Below are 25,957 nucleotides of genomic sequence, written 5' to 3'. Positions count from 1 at the left end.
CCAAGCTTTCCTTTGTTGTCTGTGCTGTACAAGGAATGTGAGGGCTAAAGTTACTTGTGTCTATATAGCTTTTGAAGGGTTCCTGCGAGTACTCTGTTAATAGATCAGGAGTTTCAATTTCTGTTATTAAGGAATCAGTGTCGCAATACACTAGTTTCGCCCGATCTCCGTAATGAGCCTTCAACACATTGTAATAGAAATCATATAGTCGCAGCTTGGACAGCTCTAGGATGTAGTAGCCAATGTAGTTTGGATGATTCACCCGTGAATATTTCCTATGGCGAGTTACAACTACATGACCATCATTGAGAGGTACAACGCGTTTAAAGTAAGGACTTCGGGCCAGCTTCAAAAACTTTTCGCGGTTGGTGACAATATCTATGTCTTCACTATATTTGGCCACGTTCATCAGGAATCGACCAAAAATGCTGTTTGAAATACACTTGATTGCATTTTTCTTGATAGGGCAAGTAGCACTTTTGCGGGCTTCTATGTTATCCTGAATGAAGTCCGCAAGAAAGTGCTTTTGCTTAAACAATATAAATAGCATGCACTTTTTAACAACCAGGCCTAGTCGAATAAGTAGTTTAAGGAGGGCAGAGCAAATAGCATTTTCTCCTGAGCAGCATGTGTTCCAATCAGTTTATGTTCTTACACGGTGCTGGACGGTTTCTTCTTCATACCATTCGCGTGTGACTGACGATATATCTCTGTTGGTGATATTGTGTCTTCTGATGATCAGTGGAGGTCATCCGTTTTCTCAACGACTTCACGTGAGACAGCCTCAGTATCGCACAGAATGAGATATCCAAAATCGCCATCAGTTGCTTGATTGACCAAGCCCCGCTCAAAAACGACTGCATTTCTGTCTCATCTAGTTTTCTCATATCCCCACATGGCAACTTCTCTTGCATTACAGTGGGATAAAGACTATTGAAGTCAAGATATGAAAGGAAAGTGCTTCTATCATGTTTTGGATTAAACTGAGGTTCGTGTAGATGTTATTGGCGCGTACAAAACGACGCACAACACTTGTGTAGCCCCCACGCACATTTGTTTGAATGCAATGATATATGTCTGGGCTACTAAGCACCTCTAATTCCTGCTGTGTTTTTAGCAGAAAGGAGTCGTAGGCAAATCCTGGCAGGCTAACATAATTTACAATATCCAACCTCCACTGGGTTTTCAAAATACCTCTCCACTCTAGGAAGACATCACATAGAAGACCAACATCCACTTTTACATAAAGCAACAAATAGTCCTTCAGGCTCTGACACCCAGCTACTTTCCAAACATTCTGAGCATGTTTATAATCACTTTCGGAAAGTTCTGCTTCTTGAAGCGAATTGAAAAAAATCTTCGCGAGATGGAAGACGTGTCTCAGAAAGTCGTTCCATCGAATCCATATAGTCATAACAAAACACCTGCTTTCCCTTGATCAATAATGGCAACGCAGGTGCTGGCACATCTTTCAACATCTGTTGTGTGCATATGGGTTCGTTCCCATTACTGATGAATTGGTTCGCTAAAGCCGCGAGCGAACCAGACATAAAGGCATACGATTCAATAAATCTCAAGTCATTTATGATGACTTCATGGTATTTGTGAACTGAACGTTTTGGTCTTAGTTTGATTTTCAAGGCAGGTATCGTTAATTCACGCAGGATTAACAACATGTCGTAATTAGCATTATGTGCAATGCTCCAATGTAATTGTTTCCTGATTTTTCATGGTCATGATGTTTTACTCCTTTACCTTTTAAAAAACCCTGTTTGCAGAGAAGACAGTGAGTTTGCTCATTGTGACGTGTCGTATCTTCATCGGTCATGTTGATTTTATTGTAGCCTTTAGAAAATTTCAACTTTTTCCAGGCACACTGCATTGTATGAATAAAATGGTTTACAGCATTACTTCCACAATAGGACCCGCTTTGTACTGTTTCTCCGTTTCTATTCACTATAATGTAAGCATACGCTATGGCAAAGTGATGTCTCTTTACACATCCAGACACATTCGAAGAAGGCTGTACGAGAATACTCTCAAAGTCATAGAATGCTAAATAAGATGGCTCATATGCCTTAGCATGATTAATAAATTTCACAGTAGAACCCGCGGGTGGGAATCTTAGTCTTGTGATCATCGTTGGGCAAATTAGCACATGTTCAGCAAGCGTTGTCTTGTTCTCACAGGCGCACAGGCAGATATCGCAAAACATTTTTTTCCCGCGACGTTGGCAGGTAAACAGGTTCATGTATGCGTCAAAGTCTTGGATAAGAGCTAGGTGTCTGTTCCCCAACAACAGACAGTGAACAACTTCTTGATCTTTAAGCCCCTTTCTGACTAGAGTTAGTTCGCCTTTTTTGTTTTCAACGTTGTCTAGACAGTGAACGCGAATACTTATGTTGTTTAATCTTTCAAGCCGACCGAGGTCTTCCCAGGATACCGGGGTTGGAATGTTACCCGTATTAATAGAGCCCAAGCAAGCATTTTCCCATTGTCTGCCCGATGGAACTACATTTCTTGACTTTAGATAACGATAAGCTGTTAGAACTTGGAAAACACAGTCCATGGGTCCAGAAGGGTTGAGAACTTGTGTTTTCCCTGGAACACCCTTAGAATAGGGCACATACTCTCCAATACTATTGTGCAGCATTATAAGAGAGAAGGAAAATTTTACGCTAACTATTTCATCTAACGTAAATCCACTGCCCTCTTCGTCTGACATTTCATGTTCAAACCGACTAACAAAATATTCGGATCGTTCACGTACATATGAATCTATATCATCATAGCTAATTACCTGCATATGACTTCTCATATACATATCTCTATATTGAACTCCATCGTCGGGGTCTTCTCTGACTAAACGCAGATGAATGTCAACGTACACTTTAAAAGAAGGAAGTCTAACCTGCTGGCAGCCTTGGAATACAGACTCTACTGCCTCGCGAAGACGGTCAGTGTTGTTGTTGAAATATGATGCAATGTCGCCGTTGTCTGCTGGTGGGACGGGCACGTCGATCGTTGTTAAGGCCCCGTTGAAATGTTGGCTTATTTCACCGGGTGTTGGTGAGGGTGTTGTTGCCGGCCGTCCCGGGTTATAACCCCTGTGCCCTGGCTGTGGAGAACTGTTTGGATGGGAGAATCCCTCACGACGGGCTTGCTTTTTCCTGCAGGTGTCTGAAGAAAGGTAAACTAGTATTAGAGAGAATCAGTGAAATTACAATTTTTTCCTTAGAACAGACGTGTGCGCAATAAAAAACGTAGAAACTTACCGTTTGTTCCTGTATTCGCTTGTTTTCGTTTTCGTCCACTACCGATCGCTGAAGAGGAGGGGCAATGGCTGAGCTTACCAGACCCGCCTTCTTCGGAGATAACCCTAAAGGAATATGAAACACATAAATGAAATTTTATGAACCTCTCTACCCCGCACATATTTTACTGTGACACTTAAAATACAATATGGAAAATGTGTCTCTTGTAAAACACATTTTAACAATATTGCATTTCAGAAGATATTAGGTTTTGACCTACCTTTGGTTTTGACTGGCTTCGTCGCTGAGACCCGTCCGTGGAGAACAACTTCCAATATCACTGGGGTCTGGTTGAGAGAAACCGACATCTGATCGATCAGAGCTAGTCGACGACGTCTCTTCTGAAAAAAAGATAGAAAGACTAAAGTCGATATTGACCATGCTGCCCAGCTCTCTACCCCCCTCCCGTCATCCACATCTGCTACTGTTTTTTATGGCAATCATATAAAGTAACGCAAACATTTAAGTACTTACCATTGTTTCTAGTAGATATATCTTTCGATCCAGTCCCAAGGCCCTCTGGAAGGCAGGCCGCCCTATGAGCTGCGAGTGCTGACAGCGGGAAGTAATTATTACACCATGAACATTTGATACAGGTGTGTACAGGGGTCCTCATGTTTACGGGAAACAAGAACAAGAGACCTCTTGACCCGAGACCTCCTTGAGAACCTGTGAAGTGCTCGTTGGTTTGACGCCCATAAATACCTCCCGGCGTTGTGTGTTCGTTTGTACGTGTGTGTGTGTGTGTGTGTGTGTGTGTGTGTGTGTGTGTGTGTGTGTGTGTGTGTGTGTGTGCGCGCGCATGCGCGTGTTCCTCAGGTCAGTCCTTAATGACCTGAAGTTTATTGTAATGACCTGAATCATTAAGGCTTCAGAAGACCAGAAGGCGTGGCCTCAGATACATGGAGATGTCATCGAAACATTTCTTTCCGTGATTTTTATCTCGCATGAACATATGTGTGTGTGTGTGTGTGTGTGTGTGTGTGTGTGTGTGTGTGTGTGTGTGTGTGTGCGCGTGTGTATGTGGATGCATGGACGTGTGTGCGCAAGCATGTGTGTTCCTCGGGTCAGTCCTTAACCTGAGGTTTATTGTAATGACTTGAATCATTAAGACTTCAATAGGCGTGGCCTCAGATACATGGAGACGTCATTGATCCATTTTTTTCCGCGATTTTATCTCGTAAGACCAGATGTGTGTGTGTGTGTGTGTGTGTGTGTGTGTGTGTGTGTGTATGCGCGTCTATGGGCAGAGGGAGGGAAAGAAAGATAAGACGCCGGGAACAGGTGCGCGGGACATATTCCAGCCTTTTTTTTTTCTTTTTTTTTTTTTTACAACAAAGGAGGCAGCTCATTTGTTGTAAAAAAAGAAAAAAAAAGGCGGGAATATGTCCCGCGCACTGTCATCATATCTTCTTTCCCTCCCTGGTCATTAACCTAATGTCTTTAACCTTTTTCCGTGATTGTAATCTTGGGGTCATTCGAGATCTCGATCTTATCTTGTGTGTGTGTGTGAGTGTGTGTGTGTGTGTGTGTGTGTGTGTGTGAGTGTGTGTGCGCGTTTGTCTGTATGTTTGTGTGTGTGTGTGTGTGTGTGTATGCGCGCCTATGGGAAGAGGGAGGGAAATAAAGATAAGACACCGGGAACAGGTGCGCAGGACATATTCCAGCCTGGTCATTAACCTAATGTCTTTAACCTTTTCCTGTGATTATAATCTTGTGGTCATTCGAGCTCACGATCTTATCTTAACTCTTCAAGTACCCTCTCTTCCGTCACCTCCGCTGGGCACCCCCACTCCCGTCACATCCCCCCGCTTCCGTACGCTAGCCCGAGAGGGGGGTGGGGGGGGTGTAGGGCATGTGAAAAAGCGAAAGACTTAGGGGGGGGTCCAGATACCCCCTCTTCCGTAACCCCCCCGCTGACCCCCCTAACCCCCACTTCCAGTCCCCCCCGCTGAGTTTACCCGCTCTTCCGTACATTTGTTACTACTCCCGGGGGGTGCAGCTTTATCGTGATGACTGCTTGGTTCCCCTGACCGTGCGGCACTTGCTGGTCGAGTGCCCCAGTTTGGGGGACCTGCGAGTGCGATACCTGTCGCAGTGTAGGGGAGAAGACGGATCATTCCGTCTCTCGCTGATGCTGGGAGGGAGATGCCTCTCCCCGGGACATGAAGTACTTCTCTTTATGGAGAAGGCTAGCCTTCTCCATGAGTTATGACCGTTTTCTGTATGATTTGTTTCGTCTCGTTTTGTTTGGCTTTGCTCTTCGTTTACTTTTTTAGATTCCTTTTTTAGCCCTTTTAGTTATTTTTTTTCTTTTTTTAGTTTTTAACTCATTGAATGCGGCGCCATATGACCCAGGCTGTTGCGGCGCCTAATTTAAATCAATCAATCAATCAATCCTGTTACTGAGGTAGCCCCTAATCCACCTTAAGAGATTACCCTTAATACCAAAGTCAACGAGCTGATCCAGGATGATGTCCCTGTTAGCAACATCAAAGGCAGTCTTGAGGTCGACGAAAGCTACCACGCTGTCCCGGGAGAGGCGAGAGTATAAGTCGACGATGCAGTGGTGTGTGCTGCGCTGAGGAAGGAAGCCAAATAGTTGGGGCAAAAGGCGGTCCTGGAGCCGATACATTAGACGGTTAAGCAAGAAACAAGAAGTGAGGGAAATGGATCTGAACTTTGCCGCTCCTGGTTTTGGAATGGGTATGATGGTGCTGCTGGTCCAGGCTTGTGGTACACAACCATCGCGAAGGCAAAGATTGTAGAGTAGCAGCAGTGGGCTCCCGGGATCTTGTTGCAGCAGGCGTAGTACAGAGTAAATAATATCATCATCACCAGGAGACGAAGCCTTACCTGTAGACAGAGCACGGTGCAGTTCACCCGCGGTAATCGGCACGGACTCATCGTCATCCGGTTGCAGTAGAGCTGACATAAGACGGAGCCGTCGGACAGGAGGAGCACGGGAGGAGAGGGCATCTTGTATGTGGGCGGGAAGGCTGGCAGGGGTAGATTGCTCCGACCATGCGTCGACAAGTTGCTGCGCGTAGGCGGCGGGAGTGTGGTGACGGGCAGTTGAGGGCGTCTTCTTAATCACCGAAGACACCTACCGAACGGGCGCAAGCCACTCCCGGTGAGGTATATATGGGAGGTGAGAAGGGAGCTGAAGCCCTCCAAAGACCCTTCCCATGTCCTCACTAACCGTTTCCCTATTGTCTCACCAACACCGGAGAGTAGTTCAGCATGCTCTCTAAAGACAGATCCTCTCTTTATCCACACCACACTACATTCTCACAACATATACACCTTTTCCCAAAATAAAAATTTCAAAATGGCGCACATACACCAAGCCTCGGAGTCCCCGCCTGGGGGGGGGACCACAAATTCCCCCAGGGAGGACTCCCCTTCTGGCTGCCGACCCGAGAGGTGTCTTGATAACTCCTCGAACCTCTTTCTTCTCAATTTCTGCAACATTCGCGGTCTTCGCTCTAATTTTCATTCTGTGGAACATCATCTCTCCTCCTCTAAACCTCACCTTCTCTTCCTTACCGAAACACAGGTTTCTGAGGCTACTGACAGCAATCTCTACTCTGTTCCCTCCTACTATCTCTTTCCTAAATTTCAATCCAAAGCTGGATGTTGCGCCTTCGTGCGCAACGACATCACTTGCTCTCGTGCCCACGACCTTGACTCTTCTGAATTTTCCACCATCTGGTTAAGACTTCACTGTCATTCTATTACTAAATACATCTGTGCTGTTTATCTCTCACCTAACTCTACCAACTATGTAAAATTCTTTGACTATTTGAATTCTAAAGTGGAGCACATCTTGACCCACTCTCCCTTCGCTGAAATCTCCATCCTAGGAGATTTCAATGTTCACCACCAGCTTTGGCTTTCATCCTCTTTCACTGACCATCCTGGTGAACAAGCCTACAACTTTGCTATCCTCAACGACCTAGAGCAGTTGGTCCAGCACCCTACACGTATTCCTGACCGTCTTGGAGATCGGCCCAACATTCTAGACCTCTTCCTTACCTCAAACCCTTCTGCTTATTCTGTCAAACTGTTCTCTCCGTTGGGCTCCTCCGATCACAATCTTATTTCTGAATCCTGTCCTATCGCTCCTGTACAAACTATGGACCCACCTAAGAGGCGATGCTTCTGGTATTATGCTTCAGCTCGGTGGGAAGACCTGAGGATGTACTTTTCCATTCCGTGGAATGATTATTGCTTCCAGGATAGAGACCCTCTGTGTGTGCTCAGCGCATCACAGAGGTGATTATCTCTGGAATGGAGCATACATTCCTCGTTCTTTCTCTACTCCTCACGCTAAAAAGCCTTGGTTTAATCACGCTTGTTCTCGTGCTGTCAATGATAGAGGTAGCTCACAAAGATACCAGAGCCTTCAAACTAATGCTAATTATGAACTTTACATTTCTGCCCGAAATCGTGCCAAATCTATTCTCCGACTAACCAAAAATTCTTTCATTAATAGAAAATGTCAAAACCTTGCTTTCTCTAACTCTTCCCGTGACTTCTGGCATCTAGCCAAAACCATCTCCTCCAACTTCACTTCTTCATCTTTCCCTCCACTCCTCAGTCCTGACAGCAACACTGCCGTCTCATCTATCTCTAAGGCTGAACTCTTTTCTCAAACTTTTTTTCTAAAAACTCCACTCTGGGCGATTCCGGGCATATTCCTCCTACTCATCCCCCCTCTGACTCCTTTATGCCTGTTATAAAGATTCTTCAAAATGATGTTTTCTATGCCCTCTCTGGCCTCAATCCTCAGAAGGCTTATGGACCTGATGGAGTGCCTCCTATTGTCCTTAAAAACTGTGCCTCCGTGCTGTCACCCTGCCTGGTCAAACTCTTTCGCCTCTGCCTGTCAACATCTACCTTTCCTTCTTGCTGGAAGTATGCCTTCATACAGCCTGTACCTAAGAAGGGTGACCGCTCCAATCCCTCAAACTACCGTCCTATTGCTTTACTTTCTTGTCTATCTAAAGCTTTTGAATCAATCCTTAACCGGAAGATTCAAAAGCCCTTTCCACTTCTGACCTTCTATTTGATCGCCAGTATGGGTTCCGCAAGGGGCGTTCTACTGGTGATCTCCTAGCCTTCTTAACTGACTCTTGGTCATCCTCTCTTAGCCGTTTCGGTGAAACTTTTGCTATTGCGCTGGACATATCAAAAGCTTTTGATAGGGTCTGGCACAAATCTTTGCTTTCTAAACTACCCTCCTACGGTTTCTATCCTTCCTCTGTACCTTTATCTCCAGTTTCCTTTCTGACCGTTCTATTTCTGCCGTGGTAGACGGTCACTGTTCTTCCCTAAATCTATTAACAGTGGTGTCCCACAGGGTTCTGTCCTATCTCCCACTCCTTTTCTGTTGTTCATTGATGATCTTCTTTCCAAAACGAACTGTCCTATCCATTCCTACGCCGATGATTCCACTCTGCATTATTCAACTTCTTTTAATAGAAGACCCACCCTTCAGGAACTTAACGACTCAAGGCTGGAGGCTGCAGAACGCTTAGCCTCAAACCTTACTATTATTTCCGATTGGGGCAAGAAGAACCTGGTGTCCTTCAACGCCTCAAAAACAGTTTCTCCACCTATCCACTCGACACAATCTTCCAAACAACTATCCCCTATTCTTTGACAACACCCAGCTATCACCTTCCTCAACACTAAACATCCTCGGTCTATCCTTAACTCAAAATCTCAACTGGAAACTTCATATCTCATCTCTTACTAAATCAGCTTCCTCGAGGCTGGGCGTTCTGTACCGTCTCCGCCAGTTCTTCTCCCCTGCACAGTTGCTGTCCATATACAGGGGCCTTGTCCGCCCTCGTATGGAGTATGCATCTCATGTGTGGGGGGGCTCCACTCACACAGCTCTTCTGGACAGAGTGGAACATAAGAACATAAGAACGCAGGAGTCTGCAAGAGGCCGGTAGGCCTGTACGAGGCAGCTCCTTTGACCCTAAGCTCCCGTGTATCTAACCCCACCTAATATCGCTGTCCATGAATTTATCTAGTCTATTTTTGAATGTGACAATTGTATTGGCACTCACCACATGACTGCTAAGCCTATTCCACTCATCCACCACCCTATTAGTAAACCAATTTTTGCCTATGTCCCTGTTGAATCTGAATTTATCCAGTTTAAACCCGTTACTTCGTGTCCTACCCGGTTCTCTTACCAACAAAACCTTATGAATGTCTCCCTTATTAAAGCCCTTCATCCATTTATAAACCTCGATCATGTCTCCACGCACCCTTCGCCTTTCTAGAGAATGCAAGTTTAACTGTTTCAGTCTTTCCTCGTATGGCAAGTTTCTCAACCCCTGAATCATCTTAGTCATCCTCCTCTGCACCGATTCTAACATTTTGATATCCATTCTATAGTAGGGTGACCAGAACTGAACTGCATAGTCAAGATGAGGTCTAACTAATGCTAAATATAGTTTGATGAAGACTTCGGGGCTTCTGTTGCCTACGCTCCTTGAAATAAATCCCAGTACCCTATTAGCTCGATTTCTAGCTTGAATGCATTGTGCCCTTGGACGGAGATCAGAGCTCACTAAGACCCCTAAATACCTCTCGCACCCAGACCTACTTATGAGAGTGTCATTTAAGCAATAGTTATGTGAGGGGTTGTTCCTACCTACACTCAGAATACTGCACTTCCCTACATTGAACTCCATCTGCCATTTATCCGCCCAGTCATATAATCTGTTGAGTTCACCTTGGAGAATACTAGCGTCCTGATCCGACTCAATTACTCTACCGATCTTGGTATCATCTGCAAATTTACTAACATCACTACTAATTCCTGTATCTAAGTCATTGATATAAATAATAAACAAAAGTGGACCTAATACCGAACCTTGTGGGACCCCACTTGTAACACATCCCCAGTCAGATCTTTTACCATTGATTTGCACTCTTTGCTTCCTATTGCTAAGCCACGCCTTGACCCAGTTCAAAACTTTACCCTCTACTCCGTGAGCCTGTAATTTAAGCAACAGTCGTTGGTGAGGAACTTTGTCAAACGCTTTACTAAAATCAAGATAGATTACATCATAATTTTCATCTCTGTCAACCGCCTCAAATACTTTATTGTAGAAGGACAAGAGATTGGTGAGGCATGACCTACCTTTTGTGAACCCATGCTGCGAGTCGTGAATTAAGCTATGTTTCTCTAAATGCTCCCGAATGTTCCTGGCTATTATGGACTCCAGCATCTTCCCTATAACCGATGTTAAGCTAATTGGGCGATAGTTTGAAGCAACTGACCTGTCCCCCTTTTTAAAAATCGGCGTCACATTAGCTACTTTCCATAGGCTCGGCACATAGCCAGTATTTACCGACATCTTAAAGATGTCGGTTAGTGGGTCACTGATTATATCATCTAGCTCCTTTAATACCCTCGGAAATATCCCGTCAGGACCTGGCGACTTGTTCTTCTTAAGCTTATCTATCTCATCCTGAACTACTTGCCTGGTAATGATTATATCCCTCAATTTATCGCCATCCCCGCCCTCGTACACCTGAACTCTTTCCGGTATAGTCGTTCGATCCTCCTGTGTGAATACTGAAAGGAAGTAGTCGTTCAACAATGTGCTCATATTTTCGTAATTTTCTACTAGCTCCCCTGTGTTTGATTTCAGCGGTCCAATTTTCTCCCGTGTTTTTGTTCTATACATCTGAAAGAAGCCCTTAGGATTACTTTTCGCCTCATTTGCTACTTTGATCTCATAGTTCTTTATTGCTATCCTGGTGTTTTTCTTAACTAATCTAGATAGTTCGACGTACCGGCCCCTGAGATGTGTTTCCCCATTCTTTATTTTCTGATAAATTCCCTTCTTTAACCCAATCTCGTGTTTTAGTCCACGAGTCATCCACTTAGGATCATTGTTTTCTTTTCTAAGTGTTCGCTGTGGTATATGCTGTTCTTGCCCCTCTACTATTACTCTAACTAAATTTTTGTAAGACATTTCTACCTGGTTCTCCTGGCTCTCCAATCCGCAGTTCTGGCCCTCATGAATCCCTAAATTATCCCAGTTTACCCCTTCAAGATGTCTTCGAAGCCCCTCGTAGTTTGCTCTTCTAAAATCTGGCACTAACACTGGGTTTGGATCACGGGTTACCGCCCAGTCTAACCTAAAACGAACCGTTCTGTGATCACTATTTCCTAACTCTCCGCCCACCTCCAACTCACGTAGCAAGTTCCCATTATTGGTTAGGACTAAGTCTAATATGTTATCTCCTCTGGTAGGCTCAGTAACTACCTGCTTAAGGAAATTATCTTGTATAACTTCAAGAAAGTCCTCGGCTTCCTGGTCACCCGCTAGATCTTCCCAGTCTATATTCCTATAATTAAAGTCCCCCATTACGCAGACATTTCTACTCATACTCGCCCTGCCAATCTCCTGTAGTAATATACTCGTGTCCTGCCTGTTAAGGTTGGGTGGCCTGTATATAACTCCTAGAGTTAGTTTTTCTTTCCCTTTGTAAACGTCCACCCAAACTGATTCTGAATCCATGTTAGTTTTGACTGAGTTGTTAACTAAACATTTAAGTGAGTCTTTAACATATAGCGCAACTCCACCTCCCTTTCTGCCCATTCTGTCTTTGTGAAACATCTGATAACCCGTTATTTCAAATTCTGACCTAAAATTTCTATTAGCAAAGTCTATCCATGTCTCAGTGATCGCTATTATGTCAAAATTTTCTGAACAAGCTTCACCCCTTAGTAAGTCTATCTTGTTTCTGAGGCTCCTGCTGTTAGTATAGAAGATTCTTAGCCCGTCCTCTGTTACTCCTCTAGAATTACTTCTAAGCTGCCTGGTTATATTATGAGCTAGATGTCCCCTCCCATTACTCCTCCCATTGCTCCCATTACTCCTCCCCCCCTCGCCTATACTAAAAAATCCTTCAGGGTACCAAGTGCTCGCTCAAGGGAGTCTGAGAGAGCCTCAACACCCTTGAACGTCAAGTGTATCCGTCACGGGCGTAGAGGGCGTCGTTGCCAAAGAAGAGGTCCCAATTGTCGACGAACAGCCACCCATTGCGCTCGCAGTGCTCAGCAAGTCTGCTGTTCACTGCTATCGCCCTGGACAGCCATCCATCGCCAACGCCCCTCCTTGGCAGGACGCCACACACTACTGGTGACCCACCAGCGTCACGTATCCTGCCTAACAATTCTCTAAAACGCCTGAGAAGGTCCTCGCTTGGCACACGAGAAACGTCGTTTCCGCCACAGCTGAGAAAGACAATTGGGTTCGATCCCTCGCTTGCCATACACGCCTCAATCCTGTCTGATATATGGCCCACCCTGCCCCTGGGAAACACACCTCGTCCTGTTCTTATCCTTCGAGCAAAAATACCTGTCAACATAACGAACCTGACTATCACCAACAACAAGAACCCGACGGTCGGAAGGGGGCCAGGAGGGGTGGGTGAAGGGGGAGGGAGAGCGGGAAGGAGGGAGGGACCTGCTGTGACGAACGAGGAGAAATTGTGTAAGAGTTGGAAGGTGGAAAGGGTGAGGAGGAGGAGGAAGCGGAAGACGGAGAACGGGCGGGTGAGGTGGTGGAGGGAGGCATGGACGCGGAGAGGGAGGCGGAAACGGGGGAAAGGGAAGGTAAGGGACAGGTGTTGGAGGGAGGGACGAGCGAGGAGGCGGAGGTCAAGGAGGAGATAGAGGGAGAGGAGGAGGAGGAGGGGGAGTGGGCAGGAAGAGGGGAGAGGGGGACGGAAGAGGAAGGCGAGGAATTTGAGGCGGAGGAGGAGGAGGGGAGGAGGAGGAGGAGGAGGAGGAAGGAGGAGCAGGTGAAAGGGAGAGTGAGGTGGGGAGGGAGGACGGACGAGGAGAGGGAGGAGGAAGAGGGGAAGGGAAGGAGAAGGACAGGTGTGGGCGGGAGGGACGAGCGAAGAGGCGGAGGACAAGGAGGAGGAGGAGGGAGATGAGGAGGAGGAGGAGGTGGGCAGGGAGAGGGGAGAGGGGGACGGAGGAGGAAGGAGGAGGAGGAGGAGGAGGAGGAAGAGGAGGAAGAAGAGGAGAAGGAGGGTGGGAAGCGGGTAGATCGGAGATGGTCGAGGAGGAGGAGGAGGAGGATGGGAGGGGCTGCTGTGTGGTTGAAGACAATACTAGAGGGGAGGAGGACGAGGAAGAAGAGGAAGAGGAGGGGGAGGAGGACGAGGACGAAGAGGAAGAGGAAGGGCAGGAGGAGGAGGCGGGCTTGTTGCTGCTGCACTAACCAGTAAGTGTACCTGGGCGGCGAGAGTCATAACCCTATTCTCTAACTCTATGATCCTCTGATCATCCTTCTGAGTCTTAACGCAGAACCTACAAACGTCCTTGGAAAGAAAGTACTGCTTGGCCATGCGAAGGCCACACCCAGAACAACGCTTGAGGGACGTCATGGTGAAGATATGGGCGAGGCAAGACGGAAACAATTAGGCGCGTTAAGACGATAACAAAGTACGCAGCTGCGGTGAGGTCGTCAGGTCAAAATGTGTATCTAGGAAAACAAACCAACAGCTGCTGTGAGGTCGTCAGGTCAAAAATGTGTATCTAGGAAAACAAACCAACAGCTGCGGTGAGGTCGTCAGGTCAAAAATGTGTATCTAGGAAAACAAACCACAGCTGCTGTGAGGTCGCAGTCAGGTCAATTCCCCGGGGAAAAGGGTGTGTCTCGGGTAAAAAGGCGCGGTTATTTCTACCCACCAAGACAAAACATAGGCCAATATTAATATACTGAGAAATCACTTATGTAAAGAAGATAATAACTGTGTTCACTAGGTTTGCGCGGAAAGTGGATTATCTAGTGTTTTGTGTGGACTTAGAAATTAACGTAGCTTGGCGCGCCTGATTCACGTAGTCCTATTATCACAGCACAGTAAAGTATCCTAATAATAGAAGGAGAAGAAAACACAAAAGCAATATAAAAAACACAAAAGCAATATAAAACCGTGTAGCACTGGGTTGGCGTGAAAGAATGTTGAATTTAGTGTAGATGTGGGAAGCTTAATACACTTGTCCTAGGAGTAACTGTGGATCACTATCTAACTAAGTCAATACTAAATCAGAACACTTAGCGGTCTGTAGTAGAAGGCAGGGTAATCCTCCTGGTTTTGTAGTCCTCCAGTACAGCAGCAGTTACACAGAAGCACAGAACGCCTCACACCGCGAAAGCAGAGGAAAACAGGAAAGAGCGAGTTGGCACCACACAGCAGCGGGGCAAAGTCACGTGTGAACCCAAGGAAGGTCGCGCGCTGACTGACTGACTGGAGACAAAGGCTCTTCGTCTCATCAGCTCTCCTCCTCATACTGATAGTCTTCTACCTCTTAAATTCCGCCGCAATGTTGCCTCTCTTTCTATCTTCTATCGATATTTCCACGCTGACTGCTCTTCTGAACTTGCTAACTGCATGCCTCCCCCCTCCCGCGGCCCCGCTGCACTCGACTTTCTACTCATGCTCATCCCTATACTGTCCAAACCCCTTATGCAAGAGTTAACCAGCATCTTCACTCTTTCATCCCTCACGCTGGTAAACTCTGGAACAATCTTCCTTCATCTGCATTTCCTCCTGCCTACGACTTGAACTCTTTCAAGAGGAGGGTATCAGGACACCTCTCCTCCCGAAACTGACCTATCTTTCGGCCACCTCTTTGGATTCTTTTTAGGAGCAGCGAGTAGCGGGCTTTTTTTTATTAATGTTTACTTTTTTGTGCCCTTGAGCTGTCTCCTTTGCTGTAAAAAAAAAAAAAAAAAAAAAAAAAACGACGGATGAGGCGCCACATGGAGGCCACACTCGTTTGCTGGTTCATGTTATCTGTGAATTTCTACTAGGACTCTGTAATGACACTCTTGTAGTGCCACAAGAGCATCCGTTGACTCTTGGTATCGACGGAGTAGCTCAGGAGAGGGGTTTTCTTGAAACAAGAGACCAGCACGTTCAGCTTCTTCCCTCGCCTCATGAATGCGCGAGTCTAGTGTCCAGGAGAGAGCGGCAGGGCGACGCTGGAGGTGTGGTCGTGAGACATACAGCCTGTAAAAGTCATGGGTGGCAGAGACAAGATCAGAATATAACTGACTAGGCGAAGTAACGTTAAAAGTAGACAACATTTGGATTATGTAGGAGATAAACGTTGGGCAATACTTAGGGGGCACATTGATTCGTAAGCGAGAGGCAGAATTGGTAGGCACAGAAGGTAGAGTATAACAAAACCGAAGGGCAACGTGGTCAGAGAACAAAGCCGGCACGGAGGAGCACTGGACCCGAGGTGTTACCAAGCCAGAGGTGAGGACGTGATCCAGCGTATCACCCCGGGGGTGAGTGGCGCCCCGTGTCCCAGCGCGTCAGATGATGCCTTCGGATGTAAGACAAGAGACGTAGACCAGGATAGTTTGTGGAGCCAGAACGGTCACCTAAGTCGGGATGCCTGGCGCTGAAGTCTCCGAGATAAACCACACCCCGCACCGTAGGAGGTGGAAGAGCTGCAAGATGGAGCCGAGCAGGGGCAGAGTACACGTTACAAATCTGAAGGACGCCACCCCCAAGCGTGACTTCAAAGAGTTGGAAGGTCATGTCAGGATCCGTAGAAGTGCGGAGGAGGCGGTGTGGTAAGGAACAATGGACTTAAGTTAGGAGACCATTCCTTACCATATGGACGTATGGAACGTAGCCTGTGAGAGGAGGAGCTTGCCCAGCGGGGAGCGGCCGACCTGGAAATGCTTCCTGGAGCAAAATAACGCTAGGATAATGCCGACAAACATAGGCTTTGAGTTGTGCAAGCTTGGCGTAGTTAGTGATGCCACAAACATTCCATGAGATTACCTCAAGAGAATCAAGAGCGAAATTGAGCCTTTGAGCGGGGACACCGGTGAGCGGAGGCAGACGAGCGACGTGAAGAAGACGGGCCAGGAGCAGGAGGCGACTCGTATAGCTTCTCGAGTCGAGAGACGACGGTGTCCATTTTTTCAGTGAGTGTGGCGACTGCGGAGACGACGGCCTGCTGAGCTTCAACCACGGTCGAAAGCTGGGAGGCAGTAGCTGTATGGGCGGTAACCAATCCGTCAATCCTGGCGTCAAGGGCGGCGAAACGATCCTCAAGAGCAGTGCATCGCGCCAGGAGGGAAGCAACGGTCTTGCGAAGAGCCAGGTCCTGTGGAGAGGCAGAGTCAGTGGGAGGAACAGACTGGTTAGATGGCGGCGGCGGAGGAGGTGATGGCGCTGTCGAGGAGGCACGAAACGGGGCCTGGCGTCGAGCACAGCCGTGCCACACGTTAACCCCAGGCTGAAGGCAGCGTGGGCACTTCCAGCGAAATGCGTCCTTAGGAGGTTGAAGCTCGGAGGAAGTGGAAGCAGCTGGGCGAGAATACACACTCCTGACGGGGCACGTCCTTGAGTCGTGATCGGAAGCACACCAGGCACACTTCGGTGAGGCAGAGCAATACCTGGAGATGTGACCAACAACCCCAGCACCTGTAACACCAAGGCTGGTCATTGAGGAGTTTACGCACCTCACAGGGAGGAAGACATGGAAGGAAATCGAAGGCGATAGTGGGTGGAGGCGGGTCAGGCAGGCTCCACACGACGACAATCCGGTTAATGGGCGAGCCATCCTGGAAGAAGCGTCTGGCAGAGTGCACGCCAAGGTAACCCTCAACAAGACGCGGGTCCACGTCAACCGGAAAACGGGTGAGGATGTAGCTCGGGTATTTACGAGGCCTCTCGGGTGAGTCCTGAGGAATGAGTGGCAAAGACAGAAACTCACCAGCCTTGGCTCGCTCGATGATGTCCGTTCGCTGCCTCGAGATGTAAACAAACCTTGAGGTGACGGCAGCCATCTTGATCTCGGCCATATCCCGCTGAAGTTGGAAGGCCTTGTTAACTTCGGAAGACCATCGCAGCTTCGTGTCGGTAGACGGGTTCCCGGTGAAGGAGAGCTTGACGTAGGTGTCTCTGGGGGCAAAAGCTGGGAGGTTAGCGGAAGGCCGGGAGGCGGCAGAGGCAGCAGCACCGAGAGGAGGCAGAGGAGGCACATAAACAGTCTCGTCACCCGCCGGGGAAGCACTCTTGGAATTTTTTTCCGCTGGACGCAGGCAGCCCTCAGTGGCTGGGTCGAGTGAATCATCAGCAGCAGGCCGTTTGGGGGCGGGAAGTTTCCCAGGTTGACGAGCGGACGACGGCAGAGGGGAGTCGTGCTTCGGCAGCTCGGGCCAGTGGTTCACCGTAGGCGAGTCGTCGTCGTCAGACATGACCAGGTCATCCTCCAGGGAAGAACCAGCCCCCGACCCAGGGTACTCCATTGAGGCAGGCAGCGCCTCGATGGAAAGGCAAACACGCACAGCAACAAGGGCTTGCCTTACGGGCCCCGACTCCAGCAGACGCTAGCCGAGTGAGCAGTCTTGAGGTCTCTGAACACTGGTAGATATGCAGGAGGAGCGGAGCGTCCGTACCCAACCAAGGCTGAGGCAGGACTCTGAATGTAAGCTTATATTTTTCATTGTACTTATTATTACACAGCAAGATGAGCCATAACAAAGGGACGGGCAGTCATTATTCAGATTTAAGGTTTAAGATCTCCCATTGTGGCCAAAAAGGTATTTAGCATGTTTTGTATTTTTATACTGTGTCTAGAATATATATATATATATATATATATATATATATATATATATATATATATATATATATATATATATATATATATATATATATATATATATATATATATATATATATATAGTGTGTATAAGCAAGCAACATTACCTAAAGATATGTATACGTAATTTCTTTGTGTGTTAAATTCACTACAGAAACCTAGAAGATACGATATTTGTCAACCAAAAACAAAGACAATGAAAGCCTGTTTCGATTATATTTGAGTTACCGCTCGACGTAAATACTTTCGATTTTATTTCCGTTACTATTCGACGTGAATACTTTAGTTTTCTATTTCATCTCTCCTCGCTCCACATGCTGACGTCATTTTCTGCGCGCCGGTTGACCCACTGTTCTTTGGTCCTGGTTGCGGGCAGGCCAATCATACCCCAAGTGGTATCCTTTGCTTAAGCGACCGACTGACCGACTGGGATTTCAATTCGTGGCATCGCAACTACAGCGGTCACACAGCGCTTAACATAATCGCCATCCAGCTCCAAGAGATATACACCAGGTAGTGTGCATAATAAAAATGACAAAGGAAAGAGTAAATTCATACAAATGAATAACAACGACAGCAAGGACCCTACAGGAGACAAGGCACCAACCCCCTGAAGGAAACCGATAACACCAATAGGCGCCGACAGGCAGAAAGAGGAAGCAGTGGCTTCTCTCCCATGACCAGCCCTCTCTCTCTCTCTCTCTCTCTCTCTCTCTCTCTCTCTCTCTCTCTGCATTTGTTTGTTTTTGTTTTCTTTCTCTCAATTTGTTCTTCCTCTCTCTCTCCCTCCCTCCTCTCTCTTTTTGTATTTGCATTATTTGCATGTAATTTATCGATACAGTATACAAAACCACGCTGATCAAACGTGACAAAAGATAAATAAAAGTTAATATCAAATGGTGGCATTTTATTTAGTATTACAGCTCTGGGGAGGTGGGCCGCCAGTATCTGGAGATGATGTCCACATCCGTCTGCACCGCCACGTCCCTCACACCCCTTGGCTGGGCCTTGATTGTCGGGGTTAAGGTTGAGGTGACAGGACACAGGAGTGGTGGTGCTGGACGAGTCCTGTAAGCGGAAGATATGAAGATTAGGAGTTTGACACCCACCCACCCACACACACACACACACATTGTAACATGTTACCTTACCAATAAATCATATCCACGGGCAAGGGTGGGAGCCGGCAGGGGTGGCAAGGTGGGGGTTAGTAAGGGTAGTGAGGTCATTGCGCATTGCGTCCACTGAGGTGGTGAGCTACCCACAGATAATACCCTTTTACTGCCACCCTGTGATAAATAGAATCGTTCAACAAAACACATAAGGTTTTACTCTCTCTCTCTCTCTCTCTCTCTCTCTCTCTCTCTCTCTCTCTCTCTCTCTCTCTCTCTCTCTCTCTCTCTCTCTCTCTCTCTCTCTCTCAATGCGAGGCCTAACTTATCCCCCACCCTCCTCCCTATGTGTGTGTGTGTGTGTGTGTGTGTGTTGCAAGGTGCGTGTGTGCGTGTGTGTTGGATGGAGTTTGTGTGTGTGTGTGTGTGTGTGTGTGTGTGTGTGTGTTGCAAGGTGCGTGTGTGCGTGTGTGTTGGGTGGAGTTTGTGTGTGTGTTCAAGGGAAAATGTTGTAGTCGAAGATGGGGATAGAGCAGCAACAAGTGATGGAAATTAAAGATAAAGGGAGGAAAAAAAAAAAGTGGTAGAAAAAGAGCCAAATACAACTGGCTAGAGTACATTATCTCCAAGACACGGAGAAGTAGTATCATTATGAGGCAGAAAAATACTGTCGAGCCAAGAATTATTACAAGGAGAGTCTTGTTCTGGCATTCAGAGTACGTGTATTCTTCTGAAGGATTTCTAACAATTGGGGTTTGTTAGAGGGGGATGACTCCCCAACCTCCACGTCAGTATGCATGGTCTCTGGTGGCATGGTTGAGGAGGTCCTGCCGTGATGATAGCTCATCTCTAAATGACTAAACACATAATACTGGTAACCCACCGTCTGAAATGAGCAGACAAAGCGGCAATATCTGAAAAGTGTCGACAATGGATGTTACCATTTTTTACCCCTTCAGTAACTACAATCTGTGCATTATGAAAGACTAAATATAAATAGTACTCTACTACTTCTGTGTATGAATAATTGTCAGAAAAGGATAAAAAATAATAAATATTCATAATCCTCGTAACACTAAAATATATAACCACGAATATCTCGTCAATTTCGCGCTTGATCGCGTCTGACTCAGCCAGTCTCCTGTTCCCACATGCAGAGTACGTATCGGCTCATCTGATCAGCTTCTGCAGATATAATTGTTTCTAATGGTTTTTTTTTTTTATTATTTTCTGATTTATCGATTCATCATGGACATTGACGGGACCGTCAAGGAGATGCTGGCACTTGTCACCCTGGCCATCAAAATGAATAAGAAGAGAGAAGAGCTAAAACAGCCAGGGCGGTGGTACTACCGCCCAGGGGGTAACTTATAATTCTTTCCGGGATACACTTCCCCCGGTGTGACGCAATGGACCGAGGTTCACCAAACCTTTCCAGGAGTTGTGTCACAACAGTCTTGCTGAAGACAGGAAGCGAAGATCTTTCCCCTGTCTTCACCATATACATGCATTTAGCATGCATACGTCAGTCAGGTGAAATACACGTTTACTGGTCCATTTCCTTGTCTTCCTGAGGCAGTCTACTGAAGTTATCTGCATGTCAGCTTTGTCAACTATCCTCATATTATCATAGTAGTCATTTATAACATCTGATCTTCCTGAGGCAGTCTACTGAAGTGATCTGCATGTCAGCTTTGTCAACTAGCCTCATATTCTCATTGTAGTCATTTAAAACATCTGGCTTCATATTTTTTCCCCTTGTGTTCCAGGCTATTTTCCCAGTATACTCCATTTTTCCACTATGGATGGTAGTCAAAAGACGAACTTCCTTCTTGTCATGCCACCGAATGCAAATAATTTCATCATATTTATGTTTATGTACGTCACCTCTTTTGGTTGCCTGAAACTGTGGCATATTCTTTTTTTTTCGCGAACTGTTCCCACTGCACCAGTGCCGTGATCTTCCAAAAATGTGGCAAGTGCTGGACTTGTGTACCAGTTGGCGGTGTACAACATATGTCCTTTTCCCAAGTATTTTTCCATGAGGAGCTTGGCCATAGCACCTGATATGCCGAGAGGATCACATTTAGGAATGTCTATGTCACTTGCGGAGTATATGCACATATCTAGCACTATTCCAGTTTCGGAGTCACACAGAGTAAACATTTTGATACTAAATCGGCGACGCTTCGATGGAATATATTGTTTGAATGTGAATTTTCCTTTGAAAAGCATCAAGGATTCATCAATCACCAGCTTTTGAAATGGGTTGAAGAAATTCTTGAACTTCTATTGAAGGTTTTCCAGCACTGTTCGAATTGTCCACAAGAGATCTGCATTATTTGGGTGTTTGTTATCAGCAAAATGAATGAATTTCAAAATGCTGCGATACCTGTCCCTGCTAAAGTAGGTTGGAAATACAGTCCCTGACCCAGTAATCGTCAAGCACCCTTTTTTTTAAGAATGAGGCATAAGAAGCATGATTGCGATGAAGGTCAGAAGTTCTTTTCTCGTTACATCTTTCCAGGCTTTTTGCTCTGCCTCTGTTGTTTTCCTTCTTTTCTGGTGAGAATACCTATTTGTCTCTCACAATATGATCCACTAAATCATTGTCAAAATAGGCCAAAAAATAACCACACTCTGCCGGTGTTTCTGGCAGCCCGAACTCGCCTGTTATTCCAACCGGTGTGCCTTGAAACTCCAGTGGATGTGGCACAAAATCACTTCCTTTACTCCATTCAAAAGTATAGTTACCGAGGCTATTGTACAGTCGCGGACAAGAGTCCTGCGCAGCTTTCAGCCCAGCGTGACTCCTGGTCACCTGAGGTTCGAACAAACGGACGAAGCACCAAACCAACAGAGATGGCACACGTGAAGTGTTTGTGTTGTTTATGTACTGATTAAAATTCTTGGTGCCATATGACCCTGGCTGTTGCGGCGGCTGACCTCAATCACTCACTCACTCACTCACTCATGTAACATTATCATCATAATCTGATAGCATTATGGTATTGGCGAGATTAAGATATGAGACGTCTTTTAATTCATGGGGAAAATTTATAAAGGTGTGGCAGGCAATAGTATTTTTTAGGTTTTATGTCTCATGACCACTAAGGGTAAATTGATCATGGCGTTAGACTGCATGAGACAAATGAAGAAATGCACAGTGTGTGTGTGTGTGTGTGTGTGTGTGTGTGTGTGTGTGTGTGTGTGTGTGTGTGTGTTCTCTCTCTCTCTCTCTCTCTCTCTCTCTCTCTCTCTCTCTCTCTCTCTCTCTCTCTCTCTCTCTCTCTCTCTCTCTGTGTGTGTGTGTGTGTGTTCTCTCTCTCTCTCTCTCTCTCTCTCTCTCTCTCTCTCTCTCTCTCTCTCTCTCTGTGTGTGTGTGTGTGTGTGTGTGTGTGTGTGTGTGTGTGTGTGTTCTATATCTCTCTCTCTCGCTCTCTCTCTCTCTCTCTCTCTCTCTCTCTCTCTCTCTCTCTCTCTCTCTCTCTCTCTCTCTCTCTCTCTCTCTCTCTCTCTCTCTCTGTGTGTGTGTGTGTGTGTGTGTGTGTGTGTGTGACCAAACCGGATACAGTGGTACAGTGTAAAAACTTCCCTCCCCTCTCCCTTCCCCTCTTCCCCTCCTTTATCTCTTCCCCTCCTCCTTCTCTTCCCCTCCCCCTTCCCTCCTTCCCCCCCCCTCCCCTCTTCCCCTCCCCCTCCCCTCCCCCTATCAGCCTACTAGTGAATTGCATTATTTTTAGATCCTTCACGAAATTGAATAATCATTTAATATAAGAAGAACTGCAAAGAAAAATATAATCATTACAATTGCTTAGGCGTGAAAAATAGAGTAAACATGGAATTGCTCTTTGTTTTAGGAAAAAATGTATACAGTGTATTATGGAACAAGCTTTTGTGTTTAACGAGTGTGTTTGGTAGTATCCACTTGTTTCGTTAGTAAATGTTGGCAGAGGTCATCACTGAGGGAGCGAGGTGATGTGTGCTTATTCTGTAGTGTTATGAGTTAGTCACCTGAGATCTACAACATAAGTAAGTAGCTATGATCACACGCTGTAGTTGTGTATTGCATATAATGAATTGTTACCACACCACACGAATTTATTGTTGATTTTTACATATTACTGTTATCACCTAAACAGTTTATATTGTTATCGCTCTAATCCCACATGTAAGGGTTAAAATCAACATTATTCAGAACTACACATGTCCATATAATCTTTCAATATGATCAAACATCATAACGTATGACAATCCATCCAGGAATGGCAGAAAGACGTTACAACGCTGTCGACGTAATAACAAAAAGGGGTAGAATCATCGGAATGTGGGAGTGTGGAAAAAGTTCCAGAGAAATTTCTGAAATGGCAGGTGTATCTGTCAGCACCGTCAACAGGTGGATCAGAAGATGGCAGGAGGAAGATTCGGTGAAAACTAAACAGCGCAGTGGGAGACCCAAAGTTACTACCCAAGAAGACGTCAACCGTATTATGGACACCATACAGGTGCACCCTAAGTTGAATGCAGTGAAGCTCACTCGTGACCTACAGCTACCTTGCCACCCACGCACCACAAGGCGACGCTTGCATGAGAACAGAATCAATTGTTATGTGACTGCTAAAAAAGAGAAACTGTCCCAGTCACAGAAAGAATGTAGACTTGGTTTCGCTCTCCAGTATCTACCAGTAGATGAAAGTTTCTGGAAAAATGTTATATTTACAGACGAGAAAAACTTTATATCAGTTGAAGCAGGCGCAAGAATGTGCTGGAGACCAATTAACACCCGTTATTGTGACAAACATATTCAAGAAAAAGCAAGGAGTGGCAGAGTAAGTGTTATTTTTTGGGAATGGATGTGGCCGTGGGGCCCTGGTGAACTTGTTACATTAGAAGGACGGTTTACAGGGTGAACTTGTTACATTAGAAGGACGGTTTACAGGTCAAGACTACGTTAGTGTTTTAGAGGATGTATTGCTGCCGTCAGTGCGAGCAGTGTTACCACATCCACATCCTATTATTTTTGTTCATGACAGGAGTTCCGTCCACACTAGTAACGTGGTGAGGGAGTGGCTCGCACAAAACCCATAAATTCTCCCGCTAGATTGGCCCCCTAAGGGTTGCGATATAAAACCTATATAAACTCTGTGGGCCATCATGTCTCGGGAATGGGATGTGGGTGATGACATCAGTTGTGCAGCCACTGAACGACATGCCCAGGAAGTGTGGGAAGCTGTGCGCCGCCGTCCCAACATCTGCTACAATTTAGTGACATCCATGTCAAAGAGAATTAGTGAAGTAGTTGATGCTCAAGGAGGTTGGACAAAATATTGAATGCTACAACAATACTGATTATTGGTATCTGAATACTTTTAACAGGAGGTATCCTGTCTGTCTGTATTTTTTATTAAATGCTTCATTTATGATTTGTATAAAAAATATTAAGTTTGATTTTGAAGTGTAAATGTTACTACACATAGTAAAACATTTTTCAATACATATTTGGGTTTGTTTAATTTGTTCTTTTTTCAAAAAGATTATCAATGGTGAGATAGGGTTTTGAATATACTCTAGTTACTCTGTAATAAATTATTAAGTGTTTCGATTGTATGGCCAAATACAATTATTCAATACGATATATGCTTTTTATTATATACCACAAATTAATTGTGCCTTAATAAGGAGCAGAAATCCCTATTTGTTATAACAGGGTTTGGTCAATATTTGACTGATTACAATAAGGGGTTAAATATAGTTGTAACTATATGAACTGCGTGACCTCTTTCCTATAAGGTATTATGTGATATAACTTTGCATATTCTAATAATTGTTATGCTTATGAAATAATTGAGAATCCCACAACCCTTGATCTTCACCTCCCTCCACGGAAAGCCCATAACCCTTATCTGCACACACCTCCACTTTCCTGTCACAGTTTCCCCATATTCGTTCACACACACACACACACACACACACACACACACACACACACACACACTGTGCATTTCTTCATTTGTCTCATGCAGTCTAACGCCATGATCAATTTACCCTTAGTGGTCATGAGACATAAAACCTAAAAAATACTATTGCCTGCCACACCTTTGTAAATTTTCCCAATGAATTAAATGACGTGTCATATCTTAATCTCGCCAATACCATAATGCTATCAGATTATGATGATAATTTTACATGAGTGAGTGAGTGAGTGAATGAGTGAGTGAGTGATTGAGGTCAGTCGCCGCAACAGCCAGGGTCATATGGCACCAAGAATTTTATTCAGTACACAAACAACACAAACACTTCACGTGTGCCATCTCTGTTGGTTTGGTGCTTCGTCCGTTTGTTCGAACCTCAGGTGACCAGGAGTCACGCTGGGCTGAAAGCTGCGCAGGACTTTTGTCCGCGACTGTACATTCCTGCTTCCTTCCTCGAGGCACACTTCTTCCACGTTTCTTCCTATTTCCTGAGGTGGCACTAGACGTTGATGCTCGCGCTTCTTCACTGTCACTCAGAGCTCAAACTCTGGCTCACTGTCATTTTCCGTGGAAGTATCACTACTAGCTAGTTCTATCAAAAAGGCGTGGGCATCAGGTGACCTGTTGGGTACCTGCCCACGTCTCTGTGCGTCGTAATGAGGAGGCCGATGAGGTGGCGCGGGCCGCTGCTTCTCGCCTCCCCTCACAGTGCGCTCTTCCTATTAAGGACCTGTTTCCCACCGTGCGATCCGCACTCCAGTGTGTGTGGCAGCGCAGGTGGGCGGCGGTCATTGCCACGACACAGATGGGGGGGAGCCACAACCAGGGGCGGGATTCATCATACCATTTACCGGACCTATGTCTGATAAG

Source organism: Eriocheir sinensis, chromosome 6 (genome assembly GCF_024679095.1).
Source record: "Eriocheir sinensis breed Jianghai 21 chromosome 6, ASM2467909v1, whole genome shotgun sequence".
In the NCBI taxonomy this organism is placed as follows: domain Eukaryota; kingdom Metazoa; phylum Arthropoda; class Malacostraca; order Decapoda; family Varunidae; genus Eriocheir; species Eriocheir sinensis.
Note: the sequence above shows the minus strand (reverse complement) of the source record.